The sequence below is a fragment of the Raphanus sativus genome, chromosome 7 (genome assembly GCF_000801105.2).
Source record: "Raphanus sativus cultivar WK10039 chromosome 7, ASM80110v3, whole genome shotgun sequence".
In the NCBI taxonomy this organism is placed as follows: Eukaryota; Viridiplantae; Streptophyta; class Magnoliopsida; order Brassicales; family Brassicaceae; genus Raphanus; species Raphanus sativus.
In genome coordinates, this window is record NC_079517.1 from 23894646 (window position 1) to 23903069 (window position 8424).

Below are 8424 nucleotides of genomic sequence, written 5' to 3' on the forward strand. Positions count from 1 at the left end.
CTTTGGCATGCAGAGAAGTGGAAAAAAAAGTAGTGAAGTCAAAGGTTGAGAGACATCATCGGAAGGAAGCAACAACCATGGTGGGTGTTGAGTGGAGTCAACCATTAGTGATTGGGTCTTGTATTATACTATGGAAGCTTAGGATCTATTTTCTAAATGTCTACGAGTTTTCATAAAACGGGTAATATAAAATCTAGCCAGGTGGTACTAAGTTTTTGGATGGTTAAAATTTTGTGTAACCATTTATAGAAATAATTAGCCGAATGTAAGGAAGTTAACCTGTTTAAATGATATGGAAATCTAATGTAAGGAATTTAAAGTTTAGCCAGGGATAGTAAGTTTTTGGATGGATAAACTTTTGAGTAACTATTTGTAGTAAATAAATATACAATCTAATAAGTTATGTAACTCTCTATTACTTTTGGATTGTTAGGATGGACCAAGATAGCCAGTCTAACATCACTTACATTTCAATTTTCTTATTTATAATCCGTTTAAATAAAATGATATCCTTCTATGTACTGGTTCTGCCAATTAGCCGCATACATAAAATAATATTTGGCTAGAATTTGTATTATCTTGAAAAACATGTAATTGTCTATCCAACAAGAGCAATAACTATTAGAATAATCCTATATGTTAATATTATTCAATGTACTTGTATTAATAAACAGAGATCTTTAATGAACTTAAGAATGGTAGGAGTTCATTAATACATCAAATGTGAGAACCAGAAATATCCAAAGGGTGATCAGACAACATCTCAAAACTATAACACAACTAAGATAGTAGAAAAGCTCGAGTAGCTAAGTTCAGGGGACTCCAAAGTTATCTTCATATACCATAAGAACTCTTTGCACCTCCACGTCAAGAACATCTGGTGTGATGCATTTGTACACCTCATCACCATCAATGGGTTGAGCTTCTATTAGAAGAACAGCGCTGAAACCAGAGTCAAACTGACTTTGGTTATGTGGGAACAGAGCAGGGTCCCTCAACTGTTAATGTCTTCATATCTTTAGGAATGAGTTGTTTCTCATTCACAGATTGACGACATCTGAAAGAGATCGTTCTTTACTGTGTAGTGCAGCCATCAAATTTACATGAACCTGAAATAAATAGAGAAATTAAATATCAAAATAATTAGCAGTATAAAGAAAACATAATAACATGTAATTGTTTTAGGTATAAGCTAACTATATAATTAGCACGTAAGTTGGTAAATATATTGCTAACATGTAATCAATAAAATAGAAAAACGTGCTAGATCAAGGAAGAGCAAATCCTTCAACCAAGGTAAGATCACCAACATGGAAATAACAATGACCACCACCAAATCGTAGAGCCTAAAGTATCACCGATAAACACAAAGGAGTACCTTTGATTGGAGCCAGTGAGAAACATAAGCAACCCACGGATCTGAAGGCTAAACCCTAGCAAGGCGAGAACCCCAACAGCTTACTGCTACCAAGACACGACCACTCTGAAGCCCATAGCACTAAAACTGTTTCTCAGCCTCCTTCTCTAGATTTGAGATTCAGAAACTATATCTGCATTTTGGAGAAATCCTAACTATAAAAGCTAAAGAAAAAATAAAACCTAGATAGAAACTAAAAACAAAACGAGAACAAATCGGACGGACAACATGGCTGTGGGAGCCTGGTCCGATGTGAAAAACCAGCGGCTTAACCTAGTCAGAGGTGCTGGAGATGTGATGGATTATCGATATATATAATAAATCGAGAAATATAGAAAAAACAGTTTTGTCGTCCAGTAAACTCTCAAATCTCAATAATGGCATCCCTTTATGGGGTTTTCTCTCTAAAGTCTTGAAGCAAGTGGATAGTGGGTCCCAGAGTTAGTAAGAAAAACACGTTTCTCTTTGAAGATCTCAACCTCTTCATAGTACTTTTCAACAACTTCTCAGGAAAATCGGGATAAGATCTAGAGTTCACAAAATCTTTTCTGCAAAATCTGGGTCAATATCGAGATCAAATCTGGTGCTTTCATCCTAAGGAAGCTTGATTCGAAGTTCTGTGTTGTGAGGAATCATGTCGGCGGCAATGGACAGAGCGTTGATGGCTCTCTCTCTGGAAGAAGAAGATGAACCGTTTGATATGCCGGACCTTCCGGGGTTCTGCTCTAATGAAAGAAACTTGCTAAGTTTGGTGGGTCGTACTCTCAACCCCGAGTGTCAGAAGATGTCCTCTCTCATTTGGAAGATGCCGGGGAAATGGTTAAAGGAAGGAAAATGTCGGGGGGTTGCTCTCTCTAACGAGCGATTTCAGTTTCTTCTTTGACCAAGAAAGCGATCTGCTTGATGTTTTGGAGAAAGGAGTCCACACCTTCAATGAATGGGCTCTTGCTATAGAGAGGTGGGTGGAAGAACCACCAGATGACTACCTGCAATATACTCTGCTGTGGGTTCGTATGAGCAATATCCCGACTAACTACTATACCACTGAAGCTCTAATGGCTCTGGGAGACTTGGTGGGAGAGGTTAAGGAGCTCATCTTTGACCCTACTAAGCCTCTGACTCAACCCTTTATCAGGGTTCAAGTGAAGTTTAATGTGGCTCACCCGCTAAAGAGGTCTAGGGTAATCAACATTAAAGGAGGCAAGTCGGCGATCATCCATTTTGATTATGAGCGTATTCAAAAGCGTTGCTTCACCTGTCAGAGACTAAACCACGAGAAAAATGTCTGTCCTCTGGTCATCCAGAAAAGAAGAGAGGAAGCTGCTTTGAGGAGACAGGCTGTTACTCAAGAACTCCAGAAAAAAGAGACCACCTTACAGGAGGATGATCCGCTCTTTGGGATCCTCCGTGAGGATCAAGTTGGGATCAACCCGGCAACGGGAAGGCCTAAAATTGTAAAAGAGGTTCTTGATGAGATGCGTCAGTACTTAATGCTGGCTTCAGATGAAGATAGACTCGTCCGAGAAGAGAGAGTAAGATCGTCGGTAGCAGCAGTTGAACGAGACCCTGTGCTACAAAGGACAGTGCTGCGACTTGAACCTCCTCCAAAAGTGTCTCTCGACATTACCAAAGGAAAAGGTCCTGTCTTCTCTTACGAGGAAATCAACAAGAAGAGAGAAGGTAAAGATCTCACTGACAAATTGATGTCATCGGCGATCAGAGCTGGGACGGCGGCTCGGTGGAACGCTAACAACGTGCTGATGACTGAAAGTGAAGATGCTAATTTTGGAGGCAGTCTCATGGTTTCTTCTCAAGGTTCAATGGTGTTTAGTACAGGTTTCTCGGAACCTTGTACTTCATCCGGGGCTAAGAAGAAGAAACAATATCAGAGAAAAAGGCCACCAAAGTCAAAGAGAAAGCCAAGACCGCTGCTTGAGATGAACAAAGAAGAAGGAGCTCTGTGGGAGAAAGCAGCAGGAAAAATGGTGGCAGGCAGTAAGAAGAGGAAGGTAGAGACTGAAGTTGGGGATCTTCTAGTCTTGGAGAAGTCTAAAACCCTAAAGGTGATCCCAAGGGGGGGATCGCCCAATCTCCAATGAGCATTCTGAGTTGGAATTATCAGGGCTTGGGGCGTACACTTGGCCTGACAATTCAACGTCTCCGAGAAATACGTCAAAAATATTTCCCGGAGATAATGTTCTTGATGGAGACGAAACATTGCAGAAACGTTTTGGTTGACTTAAAGGTGTGGCTAGGCTATGATAGAGTCTTCACGGTGGACCCTAGAGGGTTGAGTGGAGGGCTTGCGATTTTTTGGAAGAGCAGTATCAAGTTAGATATTAAGTTTTCTGATAAGAACTTGATAGATATGCATGTGCAGTTTGGAGAGGTTTGCTTTTTCCTCTCATGTATATATGGAGAGCCTGCGCCCACAGGAAAGAGTAAGGTGTGGGAGAGGCTAAGTAGGATTGGTGTAAATAGGAAGGAGAAGTGGTGCATGATCGGTGACTTTAACGAGATTCTGAACAACAATGAAAAGTTGGGTGGACCAGCCAGACAAGAAGAATCTTTTATTCCTTTTGCCGACATGCTCAAACTGTGTGGGATGGAAGAACTTGAATCCCTAGGTGATCGCTTTACCTGGTCAGGAACTCGTTGGAAGAAGTTTATTCGCTGTTGCCTTGACAGGGCTTTTGGGAACTTGGATTGGAGAAGCTTCTTCCCAGGCTCTAACCAGAGATTTCTAGACAAGCGTGGTTCTGACCATAGACCGGTCCTTCTGAAGCTTCAAGCATCTCAGGTGGCTTACAGAGGACAGTTTCGCTTTGATAAAAAATTCCTATTTCAACCAGGGATTATGAAGCGTGTCGCAGACGCATGGAATGGTAAAATGGATGGTTCTGAGAATAGATGTGTTGCGAAGCGTCTGAGGGATTGTAGAGGAGTGATGAGCTCATGGAAAAAAAATAGAATCTTTTGCGCAAAAGATAAAATTCAGTTACTGGAACATCGCCTGGAGTGGTTTCAGTCAAGGAGTTACTCTTGTGGCCACGCCATTAAAGTGATAAAGAAACTGCTCTACAGGGCTTACCGCAAAGAAGAAAGTTTTTGGAGACAAAAAAGCAGGGATCGTTGGCTTAAACATGGTGAAAGAAATTCAAAGTTTTTTCATGACTCGGTGAAGGCTAACAGAGCAAGAAGAAGACTAGATAAGCTTCGTGATGTGAACGGAATTGAGCAAGGGTCAGAGGCGGCGAAGGCGCAAGTGGCTATTGACTACTTCTCCGATCTATTTAAGTCTTCAAACCCGCCGAGTTTTAGACCTTTGTTTCAGGACATGATCCCCAAGGTTACTGAAGTAATGAATCAAAAACTTACATGTGAAGTCTCTGCCGATGAAATAAGAATGGCGGCTTTCAGTATCAGTGCGTCCAGTGCTCCGGGTCCTGACGGTATGACAGGGCTCTTCTTTCAGCAATACTGGGACACAGTTGGCCTGAAAGTGACAGAGGAAGTTCAGAAGTTCTTCGTTACAGGTATCATGCCTGCTGACTGGAACTTCACCTACTTGTGCCTCATCCCCAAAATCCAAGCTCCTGAAGTGATGTCGGACCTTCGGCCCATCAGCTTATGCTCAGTGCTATATAAGATTGTCTCGCGGATTTTGGTCTCTAGACTCCAGCCAATTCTTCCGGATATCGTTGCCATTAATCAGTCAGCCTTTGTAGCAGAAAGACTCATCACTGACAACATAACCATTGCTCATGAAGCGGTTCACGCTCTTCGAACCCACAAGGAGATGTCAGTGCAGAACATGGTTGTCAAAACAGATATGTCCAAGGCTTACGACAAGATAGAATGGAGCTATTTGAGAAGAATACTTGAGGCTTTAGGATTTGATCAGAGGTGGATTGGCTTGGTCCTGCAGTGTGTATCGACGGTATCGTTTGGAGTCCTAATAAATGACCATCCCTTTGGTATGATTAGGCCTCAGAGAGGAATAAGACAGGGCGACCCTCTATCACCATTCCTTTTTGTATTGTGCACGGAAGGCCTTTCGCACCTACTGAACAGAGCTGAGAGAAACGGAGATATACAGGGCTTGCAATTCTCTAAGTCAGGTCCTTCGATTCATCATCTGCTATTTGCAGATGATAGTTTATTCATGTGCAAAGCTAAGGTGGAACAAGCAGCCAAGTTGAACGAGGTTTTGAGAGTTTATGGTAGAGCTACTGGTCAGACGATTAACTTACAGAAGTCTGCTATATCTTTTGGAAGTAGGATCGACCAGGAAACCAAAGCCTTGATTCAAGGAGAACTGGGGATTCTCAATGAAGGAGGGACCAGCAAATACTTAGGCCTCCCCGAGTGTTTCAGTGGCTCGAAAGTGGAACTTTTAGGCTATTTAAAAGAGAACATGAAGGGAAGACTCAACGCTTGGTATCTTAGGCGACTCTCACAGGGAGGAAAAGAGATCCTGCTCAAAGCTACGGCTTCTGCCCTGCCGGTCTACCCTATGTCGTGCTTTAAGCTTCCGAAGACTGTGTTGCGCAATCTGTCGTCGGCGATGGCTGATTATTGGTGGGGAGACAGTGCTCATCAAAGAAAGATTCATTGGATCTCTTGGGATGTGCTTTGTTTGCCCAAAGATATGGGAGGCATGGGTTTTCGCGACCTTGAGGCTTTTAATCAGGCCCTCCTGGCTAAACAAGCCTGGAAATTACTCTCTTCGCCGGACTGTTTGATGGCCAGAACCTTGAAAAGCAGATATTTTCTATTCTCTGACTTCCTAGAAGCCAAACTTGGTGATATGCCTTCGTTTGCTTGGCGAAGCCTTCTCTATGGAAGGGAGCTGTTGATCAAAGGGTTGAAAAGGAAGGTGGGTGACGGCAATTCAACCTTCTTCTGGCTAGATAAGTGGATAGAAGATGATGAGGATGGCTACGGGTTGAGAGCCCCTTGGATAAAGAACTGCACATTTGATGTGAATCTCAAGGCCAGGAATCTGATTGATTTCTCTCAAGGAAGATGGGATACAGGAAAACTAGAAGAGATCTTTGTACCCTCTGATGTGGCCATCCTGCTTAAGAACCAGCCTGTGATTAATAGAGAGGATTTTTGGACTTGGAAGTTCAACAGATCGGGTGCCTACACGGTGAAATCTGGCTACTGGCTAGCGACAAAAGAGAAAAATGTTGACCTTCGGAGAATGGCGGGAGCTCTTCCATCCCTAAATGATTTAAAGATGAAAGTATGGAAGGTTTCTACAGCCCCAAAGATAAGGCTTTTCATATGTAAAGCTTTGTCTGAAGCTTTACCTGTGGCGGATTTACTCAGATCAAGAGGGGTCAGATGTGATGATCGATGCCAAATTTGTGGTTTGGATGGAGAATCGATCAATCATTCACTCTTTCTTTGCGACATTGCGAGACAGTGTTGGGCTCTCTCCAATATCCCTCATCCTGCTCAGGGTCTCCATGCTTCTTCTATCTTCCAAAATGTCAACTACCTCATACTAATGAGCAAGAACGTGCACGTTGACCCCAATATATCTCGTGTCTGGCCTTGGTTATTGTGGTACTTGTGGAAGCACAGAAATGGCTTTCTATTCGAAGGCAAAACATGGAGACCGGAGGATATTGTGCTCAAAGCAACAGAGGAAGCAGATTCTTGGTTTTTGTCTCAGCAGGTGGAAAGAGTAATGGATCACGAAGAATCGCTAAGGATGGAGCAGGCCTCAGATGTCAAAATCCAGTTTCCTGAAGATTGGGTCCAGTGTGATATTGGCATGGAATGGGATAAGGGTGATGGCACTACGGGTGCCTCCTGGATTGTCAGAGACTCGCATGGAGTGGTGAAGCAACATAGTCGTATGTCGTTGGTTGACATCAAATCGGAATTTGATGCAAAAAATCAAGTTCTGATGTGGGCTCTTGATAGCTTGACTAGCTTAAAGTATCGCAAGGTTCTTGTGGCTTCTGCATTTCAGGATTTGTGTGAGGCTGTTACAAAACCAAGACAGTGGCCTGCTATTCAGTTTGAAGCGGAAGGGATCAGAGCAAAACTTGGAGGTTTTGCCGACTGGGAGCTGAGGGCTGTTCCGGTCTTGTCTATTAGATGTGCCTATTTCATTGCCCAGAGTGTGATAACTCTGGGGTTTACGCAGTCCTATGTGGCGGCAGGTCACCCTCGGTGGTTGGACTCTTTTTTTTGTCAATGAAATAGTGGCATCTTCTTCCTAGACAGCTCGGGATTCTGGCCTTCCCTTTTGGCTCCGGTGACTTTGGTTGTTTTTTTTTTTTGGGTTTGGGTACTTGTAGAACCTGTATGTGGTTGTGGGGTAATATTTTTGGGTATAGGCGGGATGGCCTACTCTCTTGTTGGTTTAAAAGTGTTGGCTTTGTTGTAACCGAACTTTTATCCGGTATATATAACTTCAATTTGGGAAAGAAAAAAAAACAGTTTTGTCGTTCAAACCGAAGTTTATAATGAATAGGGGTCCAATAGTCTTTTTCTTAGAGGAATTTTTGAATAACGACAAAAGCATGGTATACACCTAATTTCAAGGTTTTCCTTGTGTGTACGATGCAAATTCTCTTTATATTAACTAACTGAATAATGAATATTTGATTACGAGAAATACTTAGGTTCACCCCTAGAGTGAACCTTTAGGTTCACCCAACCAATAGGATTTCGTTATTTCATATTCAGTATTTTTTAAAAAAGAAAACAAAATATTGTCAATTTTTATTATGTTTTAAAATAAAAAAATAAATAGAAAATAATAGTAGTCGCAAAAAAGATTTTATATTTAACATACCGTCATAAAAAAAACTAAACCCTAAACTCTAAACCCTAAATCATAAACCTTAAATTCATGGTAAAACCCTTGGATAAATCCTAAATCTTTGGATTTAAAAAAAAAATATTTTTAACACAATCAGCAAAACACTAAGAGGTGTTATTGGTTTATGTATTTTAGTGGATTTGGAAATTTAATCCAAATT

The 8424-nt window shown here is 41.8% G+C and overlaps 1 long non-coding RNA gene across 1 annotated transcript; it reads right to left on the reverse strand.

Moving 5' to 3' along the window:
• Positions 1 to 635: 635 nt before the first annotated feature.
• Positions 636 to 2672, reverse strand: LOC108814956 (uncharacterized). Its single transcript, XR_001943728.2, has 2 exons — positions 1379 to 2672; positions 636 to 1109 (listed from the first exon to the last, which is right to left on the reverse strand). It is a non-coding gene; the product is annotated as an uncharacterized LOC108814956 (long non-coding RNA).
• Between the last annotated feature and the right edge of the window lie 5752 nt (positions 2673 to 8424).